At 45.1% G+C, this 24,815-nt stretch overlaps 1 long non-coding RNA gene across 1 annotated transcript in view; it reads left to right on the plus strand.

Annotated features, from left to right (window-relative positions):
- LOC115851679 (uncharacterized) overlaps positions 1 to 23,227 on the plus strand; it is a 183,494-nt gene extending 160,267 nt beyond the window's left edge. Inside the window, exon 9 of the long non-coding RNA XR_009565187.1 lies at positions 23,096 to 23,227. This is a non-coding gene — a long non-coding RNA (uncharacterized lncRNA). The remainder of the gene's footprint in view (positions 1 to 23,095) is intronic.
- Positions 23,228 to 24,815: the final 1,588 nt, after the last annotated feature.

Consider the following 24,815-nt stretch of genomic DNA (forward strand, 5'->3'; position numbering starts at 1 on the left):
ATAAGACAAAATTCTTCCAGTTTATAAACTCTTGTCTTCTGGGGAAAAAAGTAGAGATCTTCAGGTAACTAGATAAAGATAGAATAGGTGGAGTGGATCTTGTAAAGTTAGAATTTACACAGTTTACTAGACTGCGGTCTAGTTTTGCCTAGACAATCAGACTTGCCCAGAGGCTAGCCTGATGCCATATGAATGCCGTATCTATGCCACCATAGATACAGTGGTGGGACCAGGGCGTGGAGCTGATGAGCAGGTCTTCTTTATGGGTGCTTTGGGCTGGGTAAGCCTGCGAATCTTGAAATGAGAGGAAGCCTAGGGCATTACTTCCCATTTGTGGGCTGGAGAATTAGTTCTCTTATTGTTCACTACTATCTGCATATCAGTAATTCTTTTATTCTTCCTTTTTCTGTTATTCCCATTTCAAGAGGTCCTTGTTATCTGAAGATAACCGCTCTGAGAAAACTGGTACTTTTAGACAATTGACTTAAAACTGAATCAGATATTTTAAACAAACAGTAAAATTAAAAAAAGATTTTATTGGGATTAAGTCTTGAAAAGTTTAAAAAAAGTTGAATCTCAGTTTGTTTTACATTATAGGACAGAAATTTGGACTATGATGAAACAATAGGCTATTTTTTAGACCAAAGATTGTTCACTTCTGTGACAGAATCATAAAGAGGGTGATTTTTGTTAGAAGCATTTAATTTCCCCAAGGACCTCGCTTAATCTTTTGATACACAAGCCATTCTCTTGAAGAGCCTACCTCTCGTGTAATCATATCTGTTGACTTTTGCTTCCTCAGTTGTTAACTGTTCAAACTCCCTTTGATCCTTATTTGTCAGTGACTGTGTGTGACTCACGCAGTTCCCCAGCATCACTTTTATCAGCTATGTGTAAAACTGCAGTTTCTGTTACAAGTGAACTACATTGTATTTGCATTTTTATTCTGTAGTACTGAACAGCCAAGAAAGTGAGCAGGAATAGATACTGATGTTACCACTAAGTGATCACTTTGTCATTGTTGTTTATATTCTGATGATCGGTGCTTCCTTTTGCATCCTGGTAACTACAGGGACTCAGAGAATGATCATTCAAGTAGTTACATGGTACATTTAAAGCACTCAGTATGGCTTAGTGGGCTTTATCATCAACCACATGTAGATTTGTATGCCATTCCTGGCACTTAATAGATTTTATAACCTTGGGTGAGTTCTTCGCAGAACCTCAGATCCTTGGTGTGTAATGTAGAGTCATAAAACCAACCTTGTGGAGTGGTCATGGGGATTAGAGCCCACATATACAAAATTCCTGGGTCATGCATAGTGCATGTAGCTCAAGAAATGATCCCTGTTAGGGTCACTGTTGCAGTTGTGTGGTGCCGTACGTGTTATGAGACTTTCACGTTCAGTTCAGGCTGAAGAGCTTAAACTTTAGCCAAGTCGCTGAACATTTTTAAGGTGTGCATTCACCTGAGGAAGCTAAGTTTCAGAAGGTCACATTTGGTGACTGTGTATGTCCCAGATTAGATCATATCATTTGATAACCATTTTCTTCATGCTATAGATGAGCACACCAAGTCCCAAGGAAACCACATAACTTTCTCAGGACCACATGGTTTGCATCTGGCAGAGGCAAACCCAGAACCCAATCTTCCTACTCTTTACTGTGTTCTTTTGCCACGCAGTTGCTCGTTGGCAAGTGAACAATTAAAAAGGCTGTCATAGTTGTCCAGGAACAAAGTGATAAAGGTCCGACAGATTTTTTTGAATCGGGAATGGGCGGGAGAGGACAAAGGCAGCAGTCACTGGAAACAAGCGCTGATTAGACTTGGCGACCGATTGGCTCAGCTCTGCTCCCTGAAGAAGGGTTAGGGTCCAAGTTCTCAAGCCTGGTCCTATGGCCGTACAATTAATTAAGCTAAGACAAATAGACGTTGTTGGTTTTGTTGTTTCCTGGTGAGTTTGAAAGGACCACCCTGTCCAGATGGAAGTATGTAGGATTGAAGGTAGGAGAAGACGCCTGTGTGAAGAAATAACTTTGAGATTCTAACGCCAAAGAAGGACCGTTGAAACCATCGTGCCGTAGAGAAGTATACACACCTCTGCGTGCGTGCGCGCGCATGCGTGCGCTAAACTGGATTTTCTGACATACTCCCCATTCAGGACTAAGCCACATTCTAACTTACGGCTCAGTTATAATTACAGACTGTTATACCTTCATCAGAAAGAAGAGCTATTCTCATAGATTCTTCTGTGTCTGTGTGTTTGTTTTGTTGGATGCATCCTGCTGTGGCATGGAGAGACAGACTTTGCTGGGCCCTGTTTTGTAAACAAATCTGCTCACACACACTCTCTTCTATCATCGTGTGTGTACACGGGCTCTGCTTTTCCCACCAGACACACGGAAGCCTAGGAATTCAGAAACTTGTTTTCTTTTCGAAATATGCAGCCATCAAAGAAAAATGTGGGCATGCATTTAAAATGTGCGCATCTACCCAGTGTGAGTTTTTGACTCTTCACGATTCTAACTCTGGGCCATGAACTCCTCAAGAACATGGCAGCCCGATGCACATACAGTACCCCTGGGAGGCATCCTGAAGCCACCTTAAAACTATTGATTGAGCTCAGCAAATAGAGAAAGCTTTCTACCCTCCAAGATCATTCTGTGGGATTAGTCAGCCAAGATGATAAAGTATAATACTAGTTTTTCCAAGAAGAGGTGATTCGTCCCTTTCTTAGATTGGACTATGAACTTAGCATAATGTATATTTATACAGTCACTTCCTACCTGTAGTTTTTTGCATGTTTTATTTAATATTCCAGCCAAGTTCAAGTTTTTATGACAGGAAGTATGTGAATGGTTATGACAGGAGTAAATAACGTTTGATTTTATGATTACAGGAAGTAACTTTTCATGCCAAATAAATCTTTGGGGGGAAAAGTGCCGGCTTATAAATGTAACGTACATAAATTTCCCAGAATCTTTGCTCTCTGAAGGGGAAATAAAAGCAGAATGTGGTCTTATTTCTTTCTCTTCTTAACTTTTCTTGTCAACAGATGTCTTTGTTTTAGGATGAGGTATTTTCGGGTATTTCGTTGTGACCCAATATGACACGGAACCATTAAAAAAACTCTGCGTGAATATAATAAGGCCAAACGTTATAGAATAAATAGCATGAAAAGTTTGAATACCCTAAGTAGGAAATTACTTTTTCCTTCAAGAGTAAATGACCAAATTATCAATCACCATCGAAGCCAAGGAGGCCCCAGCTTCCAATTCCTCTGGTTTCCACGTTCCGTAAGCACATGGGAAAGAGAGTTTGTTTAACATCAGGTCTGCATATGAGCAAGTTTACAAAGAAAAGAAAGAATTGGATAGAACTTCAGTTATGTTCATCATAGGAGAACTTTGATAGAGGCTTTGTGTTTCTCTGACTTAAAAAAAGAAGAAGAAAAAACAGGACGTAAAGATTGATTTCCCTCATCTTTCTCTTTTCTTCTTAAAGCCTGAGGGGCGTGTAGTGAGAAGAAAATGTCTGACACATTTCTGAGGACTGATGTTACACATGCATGCGTCACATGAGTGAATGAATGCCTGACAGATCAAAATAATACTCAAGAAGTGCTTCCCGGTTCCGGGCGGCTGTGAGGCAATGGTGCAGCACCTTGTGATGGAGGGGCAAACCTTGCCTCTGTGCCGGGGATCCTCACTCCACCATTCTGATCGAAGGGATCTCTAGATCCCTTCTGCCTCAAAAACTCAGTGTCACAAATTTTGCAAAGAGGTAGTTTGCAAATTATATGAAGCTGTTCTCAGAGAACAAACTGATGTGTTAGAGTTAGCAGTACTTAGTTGTCATTAGTTTTCTTTCAGTTCTGCGGAGAATATATTTGCATGTGACATGAGTAAAAATCTGCCTCGAGTAGTAGTTTTCAGGGCGGCTTTACTTAACACGCATCACAGCCTGGCGTGGCGGGCGGACGTGCTGATGGAAGGCTCCGAGCAGAGTGATCAAGGTGAGGCTCCCTGGCTTTGAACCCTGGCTCCACCACCTGCCGACTGTGTGACTGTGGTCAAACCCGTAAAGCCCCTGAGGCTGTGTCCTTATCTGTAGGATGGGAATAATCCGAAGAACTGAGCTTGTAGGGTTGCTGTGAGGATCGAATGAGTAGATCCGTGTAGGTGCCTAAACCGGCCCTTGTAGTCAGGTTGCTGTCACCATGGACACACTGGCTGAAAGAGGCTGGGTGATCTGGACCAGAGCAGAGCATCACCGGGGGAAGAGGCGGAACCCCATGCGAGGCCTCCTGACTTCCCGCGTTGGGTCTGGTGCCCTTCCTGTGTGAGGCCACACCCCAACGTTTCTATAAAAGGGCCGCTAAAGAGTGCACTCCTTTCCGTTGTTTAAAAGGAAACTTTGAGTAAACGTTAGCTGTGAAGAACCTTTGTGACAGGGTTTTGTTTTGTTTGCGGGGGATGGGGGGACAATGGGCCCAGAGGTCTGGAGAGCAGACACTGATTCTGTGAACTTGGGCTTGCAGGATATCCACAGCGTAGCAAATTAGAGCAGGACCTGGATAGCCCCTGTAGCTTAATCACATTCTGAATACCCACCCTTAGAAATAGTCCCCTCAGCCTCCCCCACTTACAGGAGTTCCTAGAGGGCGACAGCTTCTCAGCAGCGGCCACGTGGGTTGGGTTCATATTCTCCATACTGTCCCCGCATGTATTTTTATGATCTTTATTCTGTTTTGTTCTACTTTTCCTTTCTCTTTTTGAAACCTCTGCATTGGCCACCCAGGACTTAAGAGGAACTTTCATAAGGCACAGTCTGAAACAGGAACAAACTGCACAGAAGCTTTGAGAACTTGGAGCATGTGTATGAACGTGACACAGTGGGAGGGGAAATTAGATATTCTAACATTTGAGTAAGTGCCTGGCCTCTAATCATTCACCAAGCTCAGTATCAATAGGAGTTGTTGTTTTTTTTTTTTTTTTTTTTTTTTTTTGCGTTACGCGGGCCTCTCACTGTTGTGGCCTCTCCCGTTGCGGAGCACAGGCTCCGGACGCGCAGGCTCAGCAGCCATGGCTCATGGGCGCAGCCGCTCCGCGGCATGTGGGATCTTCCCGGACCGGGGCACGAACCCGTGTCCCCTGCATCGGCAGGCGGACTCTCAACCACTGCGCCACCAGGGAAGCCCTCAATAGGAGTTTTTTAAGCTGTAGATATTTAAAATTGCACTCCCTCTAGGGTTCCTGTTCTTTAGACATCATACAGAGAGGTCCTCTTTACATTGAGCAAGTTCATGATGAGGTCTTGGGAGTGAGGCCAGAGGGATGACTGTTGTGTAGTGTTGTTGGTTTGAATCAAATCCTTAAGGACATTTATTGGTGCTGTTTTTTACTCATCCTCAATTTGAAGGTTGTATTCACACCATGCATATGGTTTCCATACTCTTCTTTTTAAAGTATCAGTTTTGGTAAAATTGTGAAAACATTTCACATTCGTGAAAATTTCCTTCCAGAGTATAAAACACAGACGGTTTTATTAAAATTTTTCACATGTATTCTTTATGTTTATCTTGAGTGTTCAAAAATGAGAAATACAGGAGCTGGGGTAGAAGGTATCACCACGTTAGAAATTGAGGGCTGGGCGGTGCCGTGTAACAAATAACGTGAACACGTTGGATCTGTTTGTTTTTATTCTTCAGTCCCATTAAGTGGAAGCTCCTGTTTTTCTCTTTCTGCCTGCACGAACTCCTCTGCTCCCGTACCCCACCATTCCCACCCAAGACAGAAGCACATAAACAGCCTGAAAATAAAGGACAGGTTTTTTTTTTTAAGCTCCTCATTTAGCAAAGTGTCTACAAGTCTCTTCAGAAAATGAGCTGTGTCACACTGATGCTCCTTAAGATGGGATAAAAGCAATTTTTCTTAGTTTGCCCAGTTATCAAGAAATTCTACTCTTCTCTAAGTGATCAGGTTTGGTTAAAGCCAAGAGAAATACAAAAGGCCACATCTTAGCCCTTCGTGGTCGGTTTTCAAGGGGCGCTTTGGTGCGAAAATCACGTGGTCACTGTTAATGTGAGGGGCTGTTAGAAATAGGTGTTTTTCTGCCCCCATCACAGACAAAATGTTCCCTCTTCTCCCAAACCCCGGGGATGGCACTCAGAGGCTGTGTCTTCAGTGTCTCAGCACCCAGTGGGGAAGATGATTTCCATATTTGAAATGTAGGGACAAAGGAAAATAGCTCTTTTTCCTTGAAGGGTTAATGTTCTAAACAGCTTCAGATTGGTTCACTTGAATCTTAAAATTACTTTTCTGGTCACGCGCACTGAAGGTCTAAGCATTTGTGAAATGTCTTTTTTTTTTCTTTCTCCTGATGCTGTTCTCTCTTGGCTGTCTTAATTACACAGGGGTTGAAAAACCAAATTAAAATTAGGCGTGGCTGGTAAACAGTGATCACGTTGCATGCTTTCAGCTTTGAATGCTTGTTGGAGTTACTTCTCCTCCCTGTATTGCTTTCCTCTCCACTTTTTTTTTTCCAAAGGAAATATCATAAGCTCTTTTAGAAGTACTCACAGGAAGTGAGTATCCGTATGCTGGTTACTCGCCAGCAACTGAGCGCTGACAGGTTGACAGTGCTGCTGCCCTCCTCCCAGATTTATTTGAACCTTTCTGCCAGAGTCCGGGAATATTCAGCGTGTACAGACCAAAGGGTTTTTGTGTACTGAGGGAGTTAGAAGAGGAAACTGGTCATGGCGCGTCATCTCGGTGGATGGTGATTCAGGGAGCTGTGACGGGGGGTCAGCGAGGCACGTGGCTGCCGCCGTTTCTGAGGTTTCTGCTCACTTCTCAGAGGGCGGGCTGTCTTCTAAAAATTAGTGCTCCCTCCGCCGCCAACGACGATTTTTTTGCAATGAATCACTTCCAGAAATGAATAGCCACAGTTTTTTGGAATGAAGGTTGTGAAATCCCTCGTTCATAATGGCAGGTTTTCAGTTGGTGGTTTTATCAGAGAGAATTTCTCAAGATCAAAACGAAACTTCCTCTTTAAAAGGAAAGAAAGTACTCTCAATACAGAAAGCAAAAGTATTTCCAGTCTCCTCCTGACGCACTGTCACAGAAGATCTCTGTACTTGTATTTAGAGATACACATCCATATACTTGCCTGAACGTGTGAGTCCTTGGAATTACGGATTCGTTGCCGGTAGCTGGTGATCTCCTACGCAGAAGGTCGCTAACTACAAGAAATGTTACGTGCGGTGAGTAGGTGGTAGATTCTGAAGATTATTGCTAACCCCATGCTCGTCCTCTTGAGTCATGGATTCAGAGGACTGCTAGCAAGCTCTTAAATACTTCTGCTTTGTATGATTTAATGGATGGAGCTGCTGGACTCATGGAAGCCTGTGAAAGGTTTTTCAGAGCATGGGTTAATTGCATAATCATTGAATCTTTTGAATATATTAGTCCTTTGGAGGGAGAAAAGATGTTTTACAGAAGGAAGCAGTTTGTGGGGGGCTTTTAGAGATGCAGTTACTTCTCTTCTGTGTTTTAAGTATCACTCCATCTTCTTGTGTGAAAGAAACAAATGACTACACGGTTTCAACAGAGAAAAAGTTACGCCAACTCTTTTTAAGTGAAGAAATTTCATCCACGTGTTACTCCTAACTGGATTTTTGTCCTCCTGACTATTCACAAGGGGAAACTACCCCATGAAAAAGACTGACCTTCTGGCAGTATCTGCGATGTGTCTCACCCAGAACCCGGTGGGCTTTCCATGGATTATTGGCAGCACTTTTATCGAGGGGGCAAAGAGAGGGAATCCAGTTACTGGAAACTGAGTGCAGCTTCAGAAATTGTTCTCTCTCCTGAGCGGAGAAGTTGTTTGACCTACTGACTCATTTCATAGGAATTGGGGAAAACAACCTAGTGTGGTTTTCATTGTTAGTCCTGGAGGATTCCAAAGTCTGTGTGTCTGCAAATAAGATGAGCTGGAGAAAGGTAGTGTTGCCCCTTGCTGTTTCTACTTGCTTGTTCTCCTGATGGAATTCAATCCCTTGCTTCCAGGACAAGTCTAGCCTGTGCTTGGAGATCCTTTGTGTGGCTGTTCAGTGGTGAGTACGGATGACAGCAGTTTCTGACTTTTACTCGTGTTTGCTTCTCAGTTTCTGAAGGGCATTTAATCCAAGTAAACGCTGTAAAGAGCATTTTTTCCTGGCACGTTTATGCTACGTTTTATGTTGACCTGTAGAAAATACACTAGGTGCGGTGATAGTTAGAAAAGAGAGCATAACCCGTAGACAGCAATGAAAGTTAAGATTTAAGGTATATTTTGACAGAATAGATTTTTGCAACTTAATGACATGAAGGCAGTTTCGATTTTGACATAATTAAGTGATTTTTTTGGTAATGTTATTTAAAACACAAGTATGGAAGGTAGCAGTATATTCTAGCAAAAATAATATAATTACTAATAGTTCATGAAAGGCATATATTTTTGGCTACTAACATAATATTTATGTGCAGAGAAACTTTTGATTCTTGATGTTTTGGTTTTAAAGTAAGTTCTATTGAATCAGCTAAAGGTATCAAAAGAGGACAAAGTAAGTATACTGTACTTGGATAAAGGCAGAAGCTGAGGGTGTTTGAAGTGATTGGTATTTAAAGTGTTAGATTACGGCCTCTGTATAATTTCATATATGATGGGTCCACCAAATCACACCCTCAAGTTCTGTTCTTCACTAATGCAACAGATGCTTAGTGCATAATTATTACAGAGTTGCGCATTCTCTTTGGAGATGGCTGAGGAGAGAGTTGATTCGGTCATGCTGGCGCTGTTTATCCAATTTACTGCTTTATGTCTGAGTGCCTTAGGGTGGGGCTCTCACCCTTTCCAGGGTGGTGGACCCCTTTGAGATTGTGATGGACGCCACGAATCCTCTTCCCACACTCATACGCAGACACTTGCCCGCATTTTCGGCGCTTCTGCAGCCACCGTGGGGCTCATCCGCGGGCCCCGCTTAAGGGCCCCGCCAAGAGCAAGACCTCACCATGACTCTGCCATTCCCTAGCTTCCCAGCAAACACTAGAATTTAAAAGAGGAGCCATCCAAGTCGGAAAGAAGTCATTCTCTGTGGTTGCTGGGGGGGGGATGAATATAAGGTAGTTTAGCTGAGTACACAAAAAAACGCCACTAAAAAGAAAATGTAGCCCTTATAGGCCGTCAACTAAATTTAAGTCAGTCCTGTAATGCTGTTGTGGAAAAAAATAGACATGATTCTTGAGTGTATTAAAAGGAGTATGACATAAAAGGGTAAGAAAATAAGACTTGCATTAGTCAGACTCATTATTATGTCCAATCTGACTCACGTTTGAAAAAAGATTTTGGATAATTGTGAAGAGCTCCGATATACAAGCAACAGAAAGTTATATACCCTCTAGCAAAAGAGAAAGTAACCAGAGGTTTTAGTCCCCAAAAGGCTAAAGGATTTCTTGCTAAAGGTTTTTAAGTAGTAACAGTCTGACTTATCTTTGTAACACACTGCCTGCTTTCAGCAAATTGCAGTCCTTTAAATGGCTGTCCTGTGTAGGGACACTTGTAACACTTCTGTGATAGCTTTGGCAAGAGCAAATAAATTCAAATAAAACCAAAGAGATGTCGTCAAGACATAAAGTATATAATAAATACACTTCTTTGTTGATTAATAGATAAGAAAATCTCGATTGCCAAGATGATAAAGTAAACGGATGGCTGAGGGAAGTTAGGAAATCTCTGGGATCTCTTTCAAGGTGAGAATAGGGAATTCTGTTTTAGACGGTGGAAACATTTATTAATTCCTTCTACAAGCTCTGAGGGCCTCCTTTGCTAGATGCTCACGATCTGATAGAGGAGGCAAAGGTACGAAAACAGATTCGCAGTGTATGATTAGTGCTCTGGCGGCGAGAAAACAGCACATGCCGCAGGGCCTCGTAACACTCAGCCACCATCCGTGAGTCTTCCCAGCGGAGGCGGTGTCTGAATTCACCCTTAGAGGACAGCCTTCAAGGAGTTAGCTGGACCAGGAAGGCAGACGTGGTGGTGAGGGCTGCAGGCAGGAGGAACAGTGTAGGCACAGGCTCAGAGCAATAGGTGGTACGGTGGAGGGTGTGGGGAAAGGAATGATGAGGGAAGGTGAAGCGGAAGGAGTCGCTGATAGAGGGGTCTAACGCGCTGTGCCGTGTTTGCCTGAAGGTGTCCACCTAGGAGGGTAATGAGGCCAGATGTACTCTTCAGAAAGATCACAGGGCTGCCCTGGACGGACACCGCTGGCTGGGGATTCCAGAGAGATTAGCGAGGTGAAGATGGGGAAAATGTGAAGTGGCTTTAGGTTATTAGTTGGTATCGATCACCACAGAATGAAATCCGAGAGGAAAAAAGGTTTGGAGGGGAAGACAAGGCGACATGGATGGAGCAGGCCGAGGTGTAAGAGCCCAAGCGGGCCGGAAGGCGGTTTTTATGGGTGTGGACCTTGAAATGTAGGTTAGCCGCAACAATTCGAAGTCGGTGGTGGCCTTGACTTGTGTGAAGACCTGTTGCTAAAGCAGTGGGTCACTCTTCCAAACTGTTTGTATGGTATTTAAAATTTTTTCTGACTAACTTGTAATGAAACTTTTTAAAAAATGTAGAATAAGATGAAGATGAAATAAAAATTACCTCTGATTCCATCACCCAAAGCTCTGTTAATATTTATGTATATTGATTTCCTTCCAGTATTTTCCTGAATATGCACACATGTGCGCACACACACACACACACAGTTGCAAGATCAGCATCATTCTGTATAGGCATTTTTATATCTTAACATTAAATGCACATCTTCTCCACATGCTTTAAACTGCTTTAAAAACATTTTTAAATGTTTTTAAATAATGGTGCATTATTCTCTAATTTGGGGGTGTTCAGTTTGCTTCCATTTTTTTAAAAGCTATTTTTACATTACAATAATTATCCTTTTTTTTTTAGTATAAAACTTTTAATTATATTTTGGCTAGAATTTTCCTGAGAAGTTTTTTTTTTCTAATTGATTTACAATATTATATTAGTTTCAGGTGTAGAGCATAGTCATTCAACATTTTTATAGATTATACTTCATTTAAAGTTATTACAAAATAATTTTATAAAAGGTAGTTTGTATCTCTTAATCCCATACCCCTGTTTTACCCCTCCCCCCCATTCCCTCTCCCCACTGGTACCCAGTAGTTTGTTTTTGAAATCTGTGGGTCTGTTTCTTTTTTGTTATATACATTCATTTATTTTTTTAAAACTTATTATTACTTTTTAAATTTATTTATTTATTTTGGCTGCTCCGGGTCTTAGTTGCGGCATGCGGGATCTTTTAAGTGTGGCATGCATGCAGGATCTAGTTCCCCAAGCAGGGATCAAACCCATGCCCCCTGCATTGGGAGCTCAGATTCCTACCCACTGGACCACCAGGGAAGTCCCTACATTTGTTTGTTTTATTATTTTAGATTCCACTAACATACAGTATTTGTCTTTCTCTGTCTGACTTATCTCACTCAGCATGATACTCTCTAGATCCATCCACGTTGTCACAAATGGCGGAATTCCACTCTTTTTCATGGCTGAGTAATATTCAATTTTGTGTGTGTGTGTGTGTGTGCGCGCGTGCGCACGTGTGCGTGTGTATGTATACATATATATATGTATGTATACACACACACACACACACACACCACATCTTCTTTATCCACTCACCTGTTGATAGACACGGGTTGCTTCCATATCTTGGCTTTTGTAAATAGTGCTGCTATGAACATTGGGGTGCATGTATCTTCTTCAGTTAGTTTTTATTTTTTATTTTTTTGGATATATCCCCAGGAGTGGAATTGCTGGATCATGTGGTAGTATTTTTAGTTTTTTGGGGACACCTTCATACTGTTTTCCATAGCGGTTGCACCGATTTACATTTCCAGCAGTGTACAAGGGTTCCCTTTTCTCCACATCCTTGCCAAAATTTGCTATTTGTAGATTTTTTGATAATACCTGTTCTGACAGGTGTGAGGTTATACCTCATTGTGGTTTTGATTTGCATTTCTCTAATAATTAGTGTGTTGAATATCTTTTCATGTGCCTATTGGCCATCTGTATGTCTTCTTTGGGAAAATGTCTATTTAGGTCTTCTACCCATTTTTTAAACTGGATTGTTTGTCTTTTTGATGTTGAGTTATATGAGCTGTTTATATATTTTGGATATTAATCCATTATCAGTCATACCATTTTCAAATATTTTCTCCCACTCAGTAGATTGTCTTTTCGTTTTGTCCCATTCAGTAGGTTGTCTTTTTGTTTTGTTGAAGGTTTCCTTTGCTGTGACAGTAATTAACCTTTTAAATACATGCATCTTGGACTTTTTTTTGTGTGTGTGTGGTACACAGGCCTCTCACTGTTGTGGCCTCTCCCGTTGCAGAGCACAGGCTCCGGACGCACAGGCTCAGCGGCCATGGCTCACGGGCCCAGCCGCTCCGCGGCATGTGGGATCTTCCCAGACCAGGGCACGAACCCGTGTCCCCTGCATCAGCAGGCGGACTCTCAACCACTGCGCCACCAGGGAAGCCCTATTTTTGGTTGATTTATTCAACAGCTATTTGATGAGTACCCACTCTGTGACAGGCATGTGGCATTTTTTAATGGCTGTCAGTAAAGTTTAACTTCTTTATGTGTTTATTAGTCCATTGTTTCCTTTTATAAATGTTCTGTTCATGTCCATTACTGACTTTTCTGTTGGGGTGTAATTATTCTATAATGTATTTGAACTGTTCTGTAATTTATGTAGTCTTTGTGTGTGTGTGTGTGTGTGCGCGCGCACGTGTGCGTGTGATATTTGCAACAAATATTTTCCCCAGCTTCTTTGATTTTTAATTTTGCTTATGATTTTTTGAGATATAGAACCTTTATATTTTATTTAGCTGAAAATGAAATGATTTTTGTCTGTTTTTTTTTTCTTTGTGACTTCTGTTACTTTGGGCTTAGGAATTCCTTCCCACCCAGAAGTTGGAAAATATTCATCTAATTAAAAATTTAGAGAAACATTTTTTATGTAAAATCCACCAAATTAGAAGTGAAGTGTGAGAAAAAGATCCAAATTTTTTTTTTTTTCCACAAAGTAGATCCCTCAACATTGTGTGCTGAGTCATCTGCATTTACCCAGTTAATCTTTGGTGCTTCTTTTATATTTCAAGACCTTGTACTGTTATATCTAGCTGTAGGAGTCCATGAGTTTTGGTGGATATTAGCACCCGAGCGGAGATATGAAAATACTTTTTTTCCAACATCTTATTATAAAAAATCTCAAGCACACAGCAAAGTTGAAAGAATTTTACAGTGAACCCCCATATATACACCTATTAGATTCTGCAATTAATGTTTTAGCACTTTTTCCTTTATCATTTATCTATTTATGTGATGCCTTTTAAACCTCCTGAATCATTTGAATTCAAAACTGGGCTCAAAGACATTTTCCTTCATTCTGTTTTTTCTCTAACTTGTAGGCTTGATTTCCAGGAAGCTTTTAGCAATTTATATTAATACAGTAAAATAGTGAACATCCTAATAGATACCAAAAGAAACTGCTTGGTTTCTCTTAATTTCATGGATATGGTTTGATTGGTCAGCGTTATGATGATGATTCACATCACGATGGGTTTGTTTTTCAAACATCATTCTCTATTAAGGGCTCCGTCCTCCACTACAGTACAGTTGCTTTTTGTTCTTTTCGGATGCAACTGAAGAGGACATTGAAGAAAGGGATAGAAAGGCTACTCAGTAGACACCAAGATGCTTGTGTAAGTCTGTGGTGGGTGGGCCTTGCCAGAGCTGGCAAGGGGGCTGGCTGGGCCGCAGTGGGCTTTGAGAGAAGGCTTTTGCCGGAGTCAGCCACGTTTCCGAGTGGCTGCCATAAGGCTCTGCCGCCGGAGCCCTCAGCATGAAGGCTGATTTGCCCAGGGCAGCCTGTCCCAGACCTGCCCTGCTAAACGTTTGGCTTTGAATGGCCCTGTTTCACAGCGAGTGATCAGGACGAATAAACCTTAGGTCAAGGATCTTAGTCACCTCTTTCCAGCCTAAATGATGAGCACCCTAAATTCCCATGAGTTTTTGGTGCTTGAAAGCATCTCAGCTTAGAGATGGGTTTGCAGCCATGTCTTAACAGCAGACCGACCTACCGCGTCTGCCTCTTGGCGCAGCATACAAGTAGATGATGGAAGAAGGCACAGCCTGCGTTAAAAGACTCACCCGTGGTCACCGCTAGAAATTAACCGTGGTTTAATTTTTGTACTTTTTTTCCCCCATCCAAGCCTCAATTTCCTATATGCAGAATAAGTTGATTTCATTAGATGATACAGAAGATTTTTTTTCTTTATCCTAAACTTTTGATTTTAATCTAGAGCATTAAATGTAGGTCAGTATTCACCCCTTTCTCAGAAATCTGGGAAGACAGTTTTTTTGTTTGGTTGGTTGGTTTTTTTCCCCAGTTTCTTTGAATAATACTTTCCAGGCTGTTAAGACCATCGATGAAGCTCACCAGACTCTGGATCTAGGGCTAGAATTGTAAAGCCGTTACTTCCTTGTGAAAGGAATGAGAGGGCATTCCTGAGACGGCGCAGAGGGGGAAGCCTTACTCACAGGAAGCATATTAGCTGACTAGCTGCCTACAGAGCATGTTCCCTCCTCGACCTCCGGGAGACTCATCCTGTGGTCCAGTGTCACCTTTGTTCTAAATATTCTGCTCGTAGCGGATGATGATGCGATAGTATTTTAGAAGTCTAGCCAACCAGTGCTTTGAAATGGAAGGATAGCTATACCGGAAAAATTTAACATAATCTAAATTGATACTCTAGTAATATCAGTATTCAGAAGAGGCATCCTGTTTGAGGGATTTTCAGGAAAAAGAAAAGTTCAAGAAGCTGAGTTTTTCCCATGCCGCTGTCCCCTCTCGCCTTTACACTCCAGCAAGACTCGGCTTGTTGCTTCCCAAACCCGCCGGGCCATTTCCTGTTACCCTCCCTCTGAACATGCAGCGCCTCCAGCCTTACCCCTCTGCCCACCTCCCGAGCACCATCACGCCCCACGCAGCCCAGTGCTGCCTTTCACTCTGCAGATACACAAATACTAAAGTGTGGAGTTTATTTGGCTTTCATTAATTTGCCAGAAGCAAGGAGAGGGTAGTTACAAAGCACTACTCTATAACCTGTTATTTTCCACGCTATTAGAATGTAAAGCAGACTGATGTAAGAACCGGCTGTCCCCACCGGTCACCACCATGCTGTGCATAGTGTTTATGAATCGTCTTCCAAATCCACAGCTAGTTTTAAAATCTGGCTTCCGGGCTAGGTCTGCAGGAAATACGACTGTGAGATCATAAATGCTATGGAGTGAGTATGAAGTTATTTACCAGGTCCTGTTATGTTAGCACTTGGGAATCGTACGAAAGCTGCTTTGTAAGCTGGGTTGTACCTGTTTGGAACCTAGTATCTCCAAAGGGGTTAACATGTTAGAAATATAAATGGCTTTAAAATGAGCTTAAATTAAATCATAAAGTTTTTAAACATAAAATAAGGTTTGGGGTACATTCACAGGCAGTGGGATTATTTAACAGGTTTGTAAGGAAAATAAGATATGTGAGGTACATCGTTAACTTTTAAGATGATGTCTTGAAGAGAAAACTCTAACGAAATACCCTATGGTGTTACTCTCAGGGATTTAAAACAAACAACAGAGGGCACAGAAACAATGTTTTAGGTAGATGGGGGGTATTTTCCAGTAAGGAATCTTTCATGTACTGATTTAATTGAGAGCCCTCTCATTTGAAACTCAAGTATGAATATCATCACCACTGTGGTGATAACCGTGTCAGTTAGCTGTGACCTAATCTGTACCAACCATGACTAACCAAGGGTTCCAGGTCACTTCGGTTGTATTTCCTGTGGCCTCACTGTTCCGGGGGCAGGATTAACAAGGAATAACTCATTTCTGTGTTCAGGCCTCTAATTTTTCATTCATGTAAACAATAGATGAGAATAGACCTGACCCAACACAGGTGCAAGAGATTAGTAATGCTAACAACAGTAGGTAACACTTTGAGCTGGGCCCCCCTATGTCAGGCACTGGGCCGAGTACTTTACTTGGTTGTCCGTTTTAATAAACAATCCTGTGTGGCAGGTGCTATTATTATACCCATTTTACAGCTAGGAAACTGAGGCACAGAGAAGTTAAGTTTTTTCTCCCAAGATTACACAGCTAGTAAGTGGAGGAGCCAGGATCAAATCACAGAAGTCTGGCTCCTAAACCCAAGCTCTTAATTTGTATCCTATTCAGTTTCCATAAATGACTCATTTATTGGAGGTATTTTTATCCTTTGGGGCCGCTCAGTTTCATTTAGTCAGTTATCTCTTGGAGTGGTTTTAATGTATTAGGGAGGATGGATGCAGGCCCCAAAGCTGCGCATCATCGTGCCTTACCTTGCTCTGGATCTTCACCTGGTTACAGCTTGTCATTAACGACGCACGTTACCACAACCTGCCCCCACGGCTCCGGCCAGCGCGCTTTTGGTAATAAGAGAGTAGTATGTCCAAAAAAGGTAATTAACAAAGCAACTATCCCACCTACCAAAAAAGTGATGAGGTGTGGCCCATGATGGAATCCCCTTTTCATTTATTACTGGAAATGAATAGAAACTCATTAATATTGTGCCTTCCAGTAAGTTCAGGCCCTATAATTTAAGCACACTGTCAGGACCCAGAAATCTCATCTTGTGAGACTATAATTGCTTGGTAGACTGACTACACAATGCCTCGGTCAGGAAGAGCGGGTTTTCCAGTGGTATGGAAGAAAGGCCCTTCGTGCGTTGGTCTCATCTTTTGGCATTACCCCATCCTTACCCCTATTCCATGGTCTCTGGTCCAGCCAGATGAAGCTGGTCATGTTTGCCCTCCACGTGGAATCTCTTTCCTTCCCTCTCTTCCTAGCCAACCACTACTGTTCCCTTCAGATGAAACCTCCTCCAGGCAGCCTTCCCTGACTGCTCAGGACCAGGTCAAGTGCCCCACATGCTTCCACAGCACCCTCTGCTTACCCCTGTGTACACACATCATACCAAGTTCTAACTTCCTGTTTCTTGTCTGTCTTCCCTGACTTGCGCTGGCCCTTTAAGAGCCAGGATAGGTATTGTTTACCTTTGGATAAACACCCTGACACACAAGACAGTGCCTGACACGTGGCAGGTACTCAACAAATGTTCAAATGAGAGAGAGGTAGAAATGACATACTTGGTGACAAGGGAAACTAATACATGAAATATCCAGTGTTGACAGATCCTAAGGTACATTCATGATATTACCTGACTGAATCCTCACCGCAACTCTGGGAAGTCAATTTCTTTCACCCCATTGCACTGACATGGAAACATCAGCTTACCCCGGTGCATATACACAGTTTGTAGGTGGGAAAGCCAGGACTGGAGCTTAGGTCTCTGACCCCAGGTCTTACGTTCTGACATACCATGTGAATATTCCAAGGCCGGTCTTAGTTCAGGTATTAGACTCTGTAACAAAGCAGTGTGTCATTCTTGTCCTCACCAAGTAGGTCCAGAGGGAGAATCAACAGGTTTTAATTTCTCTCCCTTTTAATGTCTTCCTTGGCATCCTCCTACCCCCCATCCCCACCCACGTTTCCAGTGAAAGCCTTACAGTGACCTGTGATGGACCCTGTGCAAGTTCCTAGGTGTTGACGGTGAATCTTCTGTAGGCAGACCAAGCTGGCTGCTGCTCTTATTTGGGGGAGGGGAGTAGTAGAGCTTTGGGAAACGTGGAGAACTGCGGGGGTTCTGGTAAAGGTCTTGAGCAAATTGAGTAAGATCCTGCTGTATTAGGGAGTACGGAATGAGCAGGATGGGAGGTGTGTGTGTCTGGGCGCCGAGAAAGGGAGCAAGAGGATATGAGTCGGGGGGCTGGTTCGGTTGACAAGTGAGAGGCTGTTGAGAGGTTGCTGGCTGTGTAATTGACCAGTTGAATAGATCTTAATAGCAGACTGGGGTGTTCTCCACGGGCCTGCTGGCGGGGGCGGGCTGGGGCGGGCGGCAGGGCAAGCTAGTGAGCCGGCAGCGTCTTGGACACACAGAGCTAGGTATCACGGACTCACCTGGAATGCAGGGCCTGTCGTCATTTCCGTAAGCAGGTAACCCGCGGAATACAGAGTCAGGCAGAGAGAGATTGGGGCAACGTTTCCTAAACTTTAAAAGTTCAGGATTTAATACTCAGCCCTGCTCTGTTCTAGGTACTCCTGGGAATGTTGTCAAAGGGAGGAATTTTTAATTTCACACAGGAATTAATTTTGCCACCACGATAGAACGTTAGACAAAGTTCATAAATTCCTCCAGCGGTGGTTTGGAGTGTCAGTTATGGACGTCTCCTTTTGTACCTGGTTATCCACAGTAAGAAGCCATCCCAGCATTTTATTATGGTTTTAACTGGGGCGTGGGCAAGGTCAGGATGAAATGGCGATGCAGTTAGAAGTACCTTCTACAGGACATTCACAGATCAGAGTGACTCAGGGAGGTCAAGGCAGGCTGGCGTCATTGTTCATTTAGTCAACAAAGATTTCTTGAGCAGCTGCTGTGTGCCAGGCACTGGTCAGCGCTGAGACGATGATGACAGTGATCTCTGTCACCATGCCACTTGAGTAAATGCACAGAAGAGCAGTCTATTAAAACTCAGGCTCCGTGAGACGCGGGGAAAGGTGCTCTCTGATGAAAGAGGGCCTTCCTTTCAAGTGGTTCTGTGAGGAGGTGACTTCCAAGGTTAGAGCTGCAGGATGGGAAGGAGTATATGGGGAGGAGTTGGGGGGAAGGTTCCAAGCACCAAGAACCGCACGTTTAAAGAGGCTCTGGAGGGCTTCCCTGGTGGCGCAGTGGTTGAGAGTCTGCCTGCCGATGCAGGGGACACGGGTTCGTGCCCCGGTCCGAGAGGATCCCACATGCCGCAGAGCGGCTGGGCCCGTGAGCCATGGCCGCTGAGCCTGCATGTCCGGAGCCTGTGCTCCGCAACGGGAGAGGCCACAGCGGTGAGAGGCCCGCGTACCGCAAAAAAAAAAAAAAAAAAAAGAGGCTCTGGAGTGGGAAATGAGTCTGGCCTTTGAGGATCAGGAAGAAGGCAGGTGTGGCCCAGGTGAGGGAGGGGCAAGCAGGTGCGGCCCCTCAGAGGCCTTCAGCTTGGTCCCTCCCTGCTCTGGAAGGTGTCCATCCCAGAGGTCTCAGGGACATGCTCGATGATCCACGGAAGTGTCCGCGGCCCAGGCACCCAGGCTCTTAGGAGAGCTCTTGTCCCCAGGAGGCTGCCTGCCACTTTTCTTTCCTGATACTGTCACTTGTTGAGGGGAATAAATAAGGATATACAGCAGAAGCAGATTTTAGTGAAACCAGTAGTCATACCAGGTGCCCCAAAGTGTGAGAATATGCCCACAGGGACTACACAGTGACTTTAAATGGAACTGGTTTTAAACCGATGATCTGCCCGCTGTACCGTGGGTCACACGTGCCAGTCTTGTGAGCGGGAACACAGCCAGGCCGGCAGGATTTAAACAAAAACCCCAGTCAGGGCTGCCAAGTGGAACCTGCGTTCTTGGCCCCCGAGGTTCTGGTGGTCCACCGAGCGGGCAGGGCGGGAGAGGCCCTCTTCTGACGTTAAACCTCCTCCAGTCTGGGCCGCCCCAGCGGGCAGCCTGGCGGCCTCCTGCTTGGCGAGTCCCTCCCGAGTCCTGAGTCCCGTGTGTCCCCTGCGCTGCCCGTGAGGTCGGGGCAGGCCTCTGGCCACGCGTCCCTCCTCTTTGGCCGCGCACCCTCGATCTTCGAATCACCTCGCCCCCATTTTAGAAGAAATGAACTTCGAAGCCGGGGGGTGGGGTGAGGCCAGGAGGAAGAGAGTGCCGGGACATGTTGTGTAAACACTGCTCCTGATCCTTTCTTGTCTTTTACTACCTGTAGGGGCAGGTGGACACGGAGAAGCTGCTGGCAGGAAGGGCTGATTGTTCTCAAGGTTATGGGTTATGCAACAGAGCAGAAGAGCTTTGAGGATGCAGGAGGTCAGAGCAGCTTGTCCACAGGCATTTAACGCAGAAGTTTCCCTTCATATAAGATCTTATTTGCTTGACACTGTCATTAAGAATTCCCGTGCCAGCATTTAGCTGGATCTCTGGGGTGAGTCATCGTTGCCAGTCTGCAGTTAAAGTAAGTGATTTCCTTTAAAGGACTCCGCTTCCAACGTTTTCCTGAGATGCCAGGCTGAAGCAGGTACCCTTGGCGCCTGTTTTTGAATAGAATGTCATTATATCCTAGTCTGTACGTTTGTACTCGAGTCCATGAGAAAGAAAAAAAAGGAGACTATTCCACCTTCTTTATCCAGTTACGAAGTGCAGGTAGACGGTGATGTAATAGATTCTGTGGACCAGGCTGTGCTGAGCTTGCGTCTGGGACAGTGACCAGACGGATGAGAGGAGAAGCAGAAGATATTTTTAGTCTGTCAGGGCTGCTCTGAGACATGGGTTCTTCCCCTACCGCAATACTTCCCAGCGGGAGGCTCAGTGCCAGGCGCACTTGCTCTGGTTCACCTCACTTCTCTATTATGCTTTCAAATATTGATGAGGCCTGGTGGGCTGCCGATTTGCTGAAGCAGCTTTGAAGCCCACACAATTCAGCTCGAGTCTGTGACATTGCTTCGAGGGCCTCTCAGAGGGCTCTGTGTCCCACCCAGGGACCAGTGCCGTCCCTCTGAGGTGTGGTTTTCTCTGGAAATCGGGGCCTGGGGACATAGTTCACTCTTTTTCTCTTTTCCTACATGGAGGTGATTCAGGCATGCGTGGGAGTTCTGATGCTGACATGACCCCTCTACACGTAGGTTCTTAAAATTTGGGGTGAGCCGATTTAAACCACCAGCAATGGTAAATCAATTGAAAACTTCAGTGAGGTTATAAGCCAAGTACAACTTGCGAAAAGTGATAAAAGGAAGGGATCCTGTCTGGAATACACCAGCTGTCTCTAGAATCACTTTTGCAAGCTGGAGGGCTTCTGTCTGTGGTAAGAAAAGTGTAGGTCAATTTCCATACAAGGGTTTTTCCCTCTTTGGTAAACTTCTGATTGGCTGGTCGTTGTTTTGATTGAGGGCCGGTCCGTCTCTCTGGCCCTCTGAGCAAGTGGTGTCAGTAAGAGCGTAGAAGGCACCACGTACTGTGTAGAGGAAGCACTGGGTGGGATTAGGAGGCCGGATCCCTGTCTCTTCCATCCAGTTCCCGCCCCCTCCCCCATATCCATGCCAGCCCGTGAGCACCAGTGACCCTGGGAGGTTCCCGGGCCTCTCCCTCCCCCTGTTGATGAGACAGGATATAACCTACAGGCCCTGAAGTCAGGCCACCTGTGTCTGCAACCCACTTCTGCCACTCGCTGGCTGTGTGACTCTGGGCACGTTAACGTTGCTTAATGTCTTGGTGCCTCAGTTTCCTAGTCTGTCAAATGGGAGTAGTACCCACCTCACAGGCTGCTGTGAGGCCTGAATGGGTTAAAGCGTGTGCAGTGCCTGCAAGGTGGTTTGCCTTTCTTGGGAAGGATCACAAACGCTGGTTCCAGTGATGGAGTCTCTTGTTACTTTCTCCTCCCTCTTCAGGTAAATGGACCTGCGTGGTCACGAGAGCCAGTCAGAGCAAGTGACAACCCAGGAAGCCCGAGGGGCCCTGGGCTGGGGTCTTGGCGCCCTCTCTGTGCCTGCCTTGCTCCCCAGCTGCTTACACAGCAGCCCTTGTCTCCCCAGGAAAGGCTCAGCCCCACGCAGAGCACAGGCTCCAGCAGCCCCCGCAGATAACTGTGCAGGGGGACATGGGGCCTCAGGTGGGCAGTGTTGCTGACCTGGGGACGGTGCCCCTGGGCCTGTCGAGGTCCTGGCAGCATGTTTCAAGGATCATTGTCAGACTGGGTCATGGGGCCAAACTCTTTACTAGCTGGTTCTCCTTGGTGAAAACTTACAGAAAACTTTTCCTTCTCAGTCTGCATTTTCAAACGCGTGACACACTTCTCTGAGGGCTTGGCTGGCTACCCTTCAGATAGCCCAGTGAGAGACAAGACCACCAGTTTTCATGCAGGTCACACCTCTCCACCTGATACCCCATGCTTTCTACAGAGGTTCTCAGTGGGAGAAAAGTTATGTTTATGGGGCAAGTTCAGAGAGCTTGTGTCTCCTTTCCAGAATTTACTTGGTGGCTTCGCCCTATGTGGTGGAGAACCCCGTTCTCTTAAGTTTGGGTGGTTCCATCCAGCCTCTACCAGGAATTACGTCTTTAAAGACTGCCTGGGTAGGAGAGTCCAGGACTCCCTTGGGGATTGGCGAGGGGCATCTATGAATCCAAGAGGGGGAGCTGAAGAGGTGAGCAATCCGGGAAGAGAAAGCCAGGTCGAGGGCAGATGAAGTTGTGCTGATTGCCTGTAAGTCACAAACCTGAAGTTTTGTCAGATCTCTGGGTAAGGAGAGAACCACCCTGAATAGATAAGTATCTTAAATCGACTTTACAAGGAACTAAGCTGAGAATGGTAGATATTCTTCATCACTCAAAATTGTTAGTCCAAAAGGCCTAGAAAAGGCTAGCCACTTCTGGTGGTTAAAACCAAGCGCTCCCAGTTTTCTGCACAAAAAACCTGGAAATTCTCTCCCTACATCCTGGAGGGTCTGGCCATGGAATGGCTGTGTTAGGCTGCCCACTTGTGGCCAGCATCAGCAGTGCGTGTGTAACCTGTTGCTGGAGGCTCTGAAATGCAGTCATTTTAAAGGTCTTTTTTAAAAGACTTTTCTCAGTCACTCTCTCTCTACACGTGTCACTCCATATCCAGGGCTTAACCATTCTGCTTTGTTATCTTTCGAATCCGTACTTTGCTCTCTTTGGACTCCAAGGTCACTACTTTCCAGTAAGTTCTTCCACTGGCCTCCCAGCTGATCTTTTTAAAATGTAAATCTGCTTGTCTTTCTCTTACTCAAAGCCCTTTAATAGCTCCTCCTTTTCCAGGTTCCAGTGCCTCTCTCAGAAGATCCCTGAGGCCCGCTTCTCTGCCCTGGACCACGTCTTTACTCGTGTTCCTCTCTTTTCCTCATCCATTCATCTGCTGACACCTGTGCATTCTTAGGAGTCGTCTCAGGTATCACCTCCTCCAGGGAGCCCTCTGGATTACATTAGATAATGTGATGTAATGTAATAAGGGGGGGAGGGAGAAAACGTGAGCACACCGCGTTATAACCAAGTGCTTTTCTTCCCCTCCTGCAAGACATAAGCTACCTGAAAGGGGAGACTTGTTTTCTCTGTGTCACAGTGTCTGGCATATCACTGTTGCTCACCACTATAGAGGGAATAAAGGGAGACAGGATAAAAGCAGGCGAAGACCCAGATCACCGACTGATTCCTCTTGGGCGTGATGGAGCTCAGGAAAGAACTAAGCTAAGCTCCAGGCCCAAGAGTAAAGGCACAGCCAGTCAGTGCGGGCGAAGAGAAGTCCATCACGGCACGGAGCTGGCCAGCTAAGCCCTCCTTCCAGCCCGCCCTCCTGCTCCTCTCAGAATGCTTCTGTGGACCCACCCGCCTGTATTGCACACCTTTTTGATATGTGCCCTAAGTACCGTCCAGAGTCTAGGTCTCAAGAAGTATTTGCTGATGGACTTAATTACTTATTTGACAGGCGGCAAGAGCACATCCTGAAGTGTCAATTAAGACCTGTGTTAAATCAACTGTACTTCGATTTTTAAAAACAGAACAGGGAAGGAAAAGAAAAATGGCGTGTGTTTCTGACCGTCTGTGGGTATGAGGCACTGCGCTGGCCACTGTGGGCCAGCAGAGAGAAGGCATTGTCTGTGCCTGCAAGGAGCTGACCGTCTAGCTGGGGAGAAGACAGAGCATGCAGGCCACGTTAGGGAACGAGATAGCAGATGTGAACGTGTCACAAGGCAGTGTGTGATTAATTGGCAGACAAGGAGCTCAAGAATGTGGTGGGGATTGAGCCAGATAATGTATGTCCAAGTGCCTCAGCCCTTCAGCACTCCTGACCCCAGCCAGCCCTGCCGTCCGCCTCTCTCACACCCTGTTGATCCACCTCATACAATGAAGGTACTCGGCCAGTGCAAAGCCCCACATGCCCGGGCCCCAGCCCACCTCCCAGCCCCGTGTGCCCCCCAGCCCTTCAACCCAAAGCTGCAGAGATACCGAAGTGAACTCCCATATTACTTCTGTAGCGCCCACCTTCCTTCCTTGTCCAACCTTGTCCCTCCGTTAAAACCTTCCTTTTCCTTTAAAATTCAGCCTAGAGTTCCTCCGTAAAGCCTGCTGAGTCTGCAGGCAGAGCTCCTTCCACGTGCTAGGCGGTGATGCTCGTGTGCTTCTGTCCTGCGAGGCGAGGGATGTAAACTTCTGCCGCAGGGACAGTGTCTTTTCCCTTCATACTCGGAGCACCTGACATGCTGTCTGACATGGAGCACATGTCCCTTAAGTGTTTGTCATTGACTGAAAGGACTTAACACATTGGAAGGACTGAGTAAACATCGGTTGGCTTTGCACGGTTAAGACATAAGTGCTATGAGTGCAGGAGAGGGTGACATGCCCGAGTGGTCCAGGGAGGCTCCGTAGAGCGAGAAGGGAATATTGAACTGAACCTTAGCGGTTTTGTACACTTAAAACAGGCAAGGAATGAGAAGGATCCCGGGTGGAGTAGCTCAGTGTCTGTGGCTGCTGGCAACCCAAC

This window comes from Globicephala melas, chromosome 9, assembly GCF_963455315.2.
Source record: "Globicephala melas chromosome 9, mGloMel1.2, whole genome shotgun sequence".
NCBI classification, from domain to species: domain Eukaryota; kingdom Metazoa; phylum Chordata; class Mammalia; order Artiodactyla; family Delphinidae; genus Globicephala; species Globicephala melas.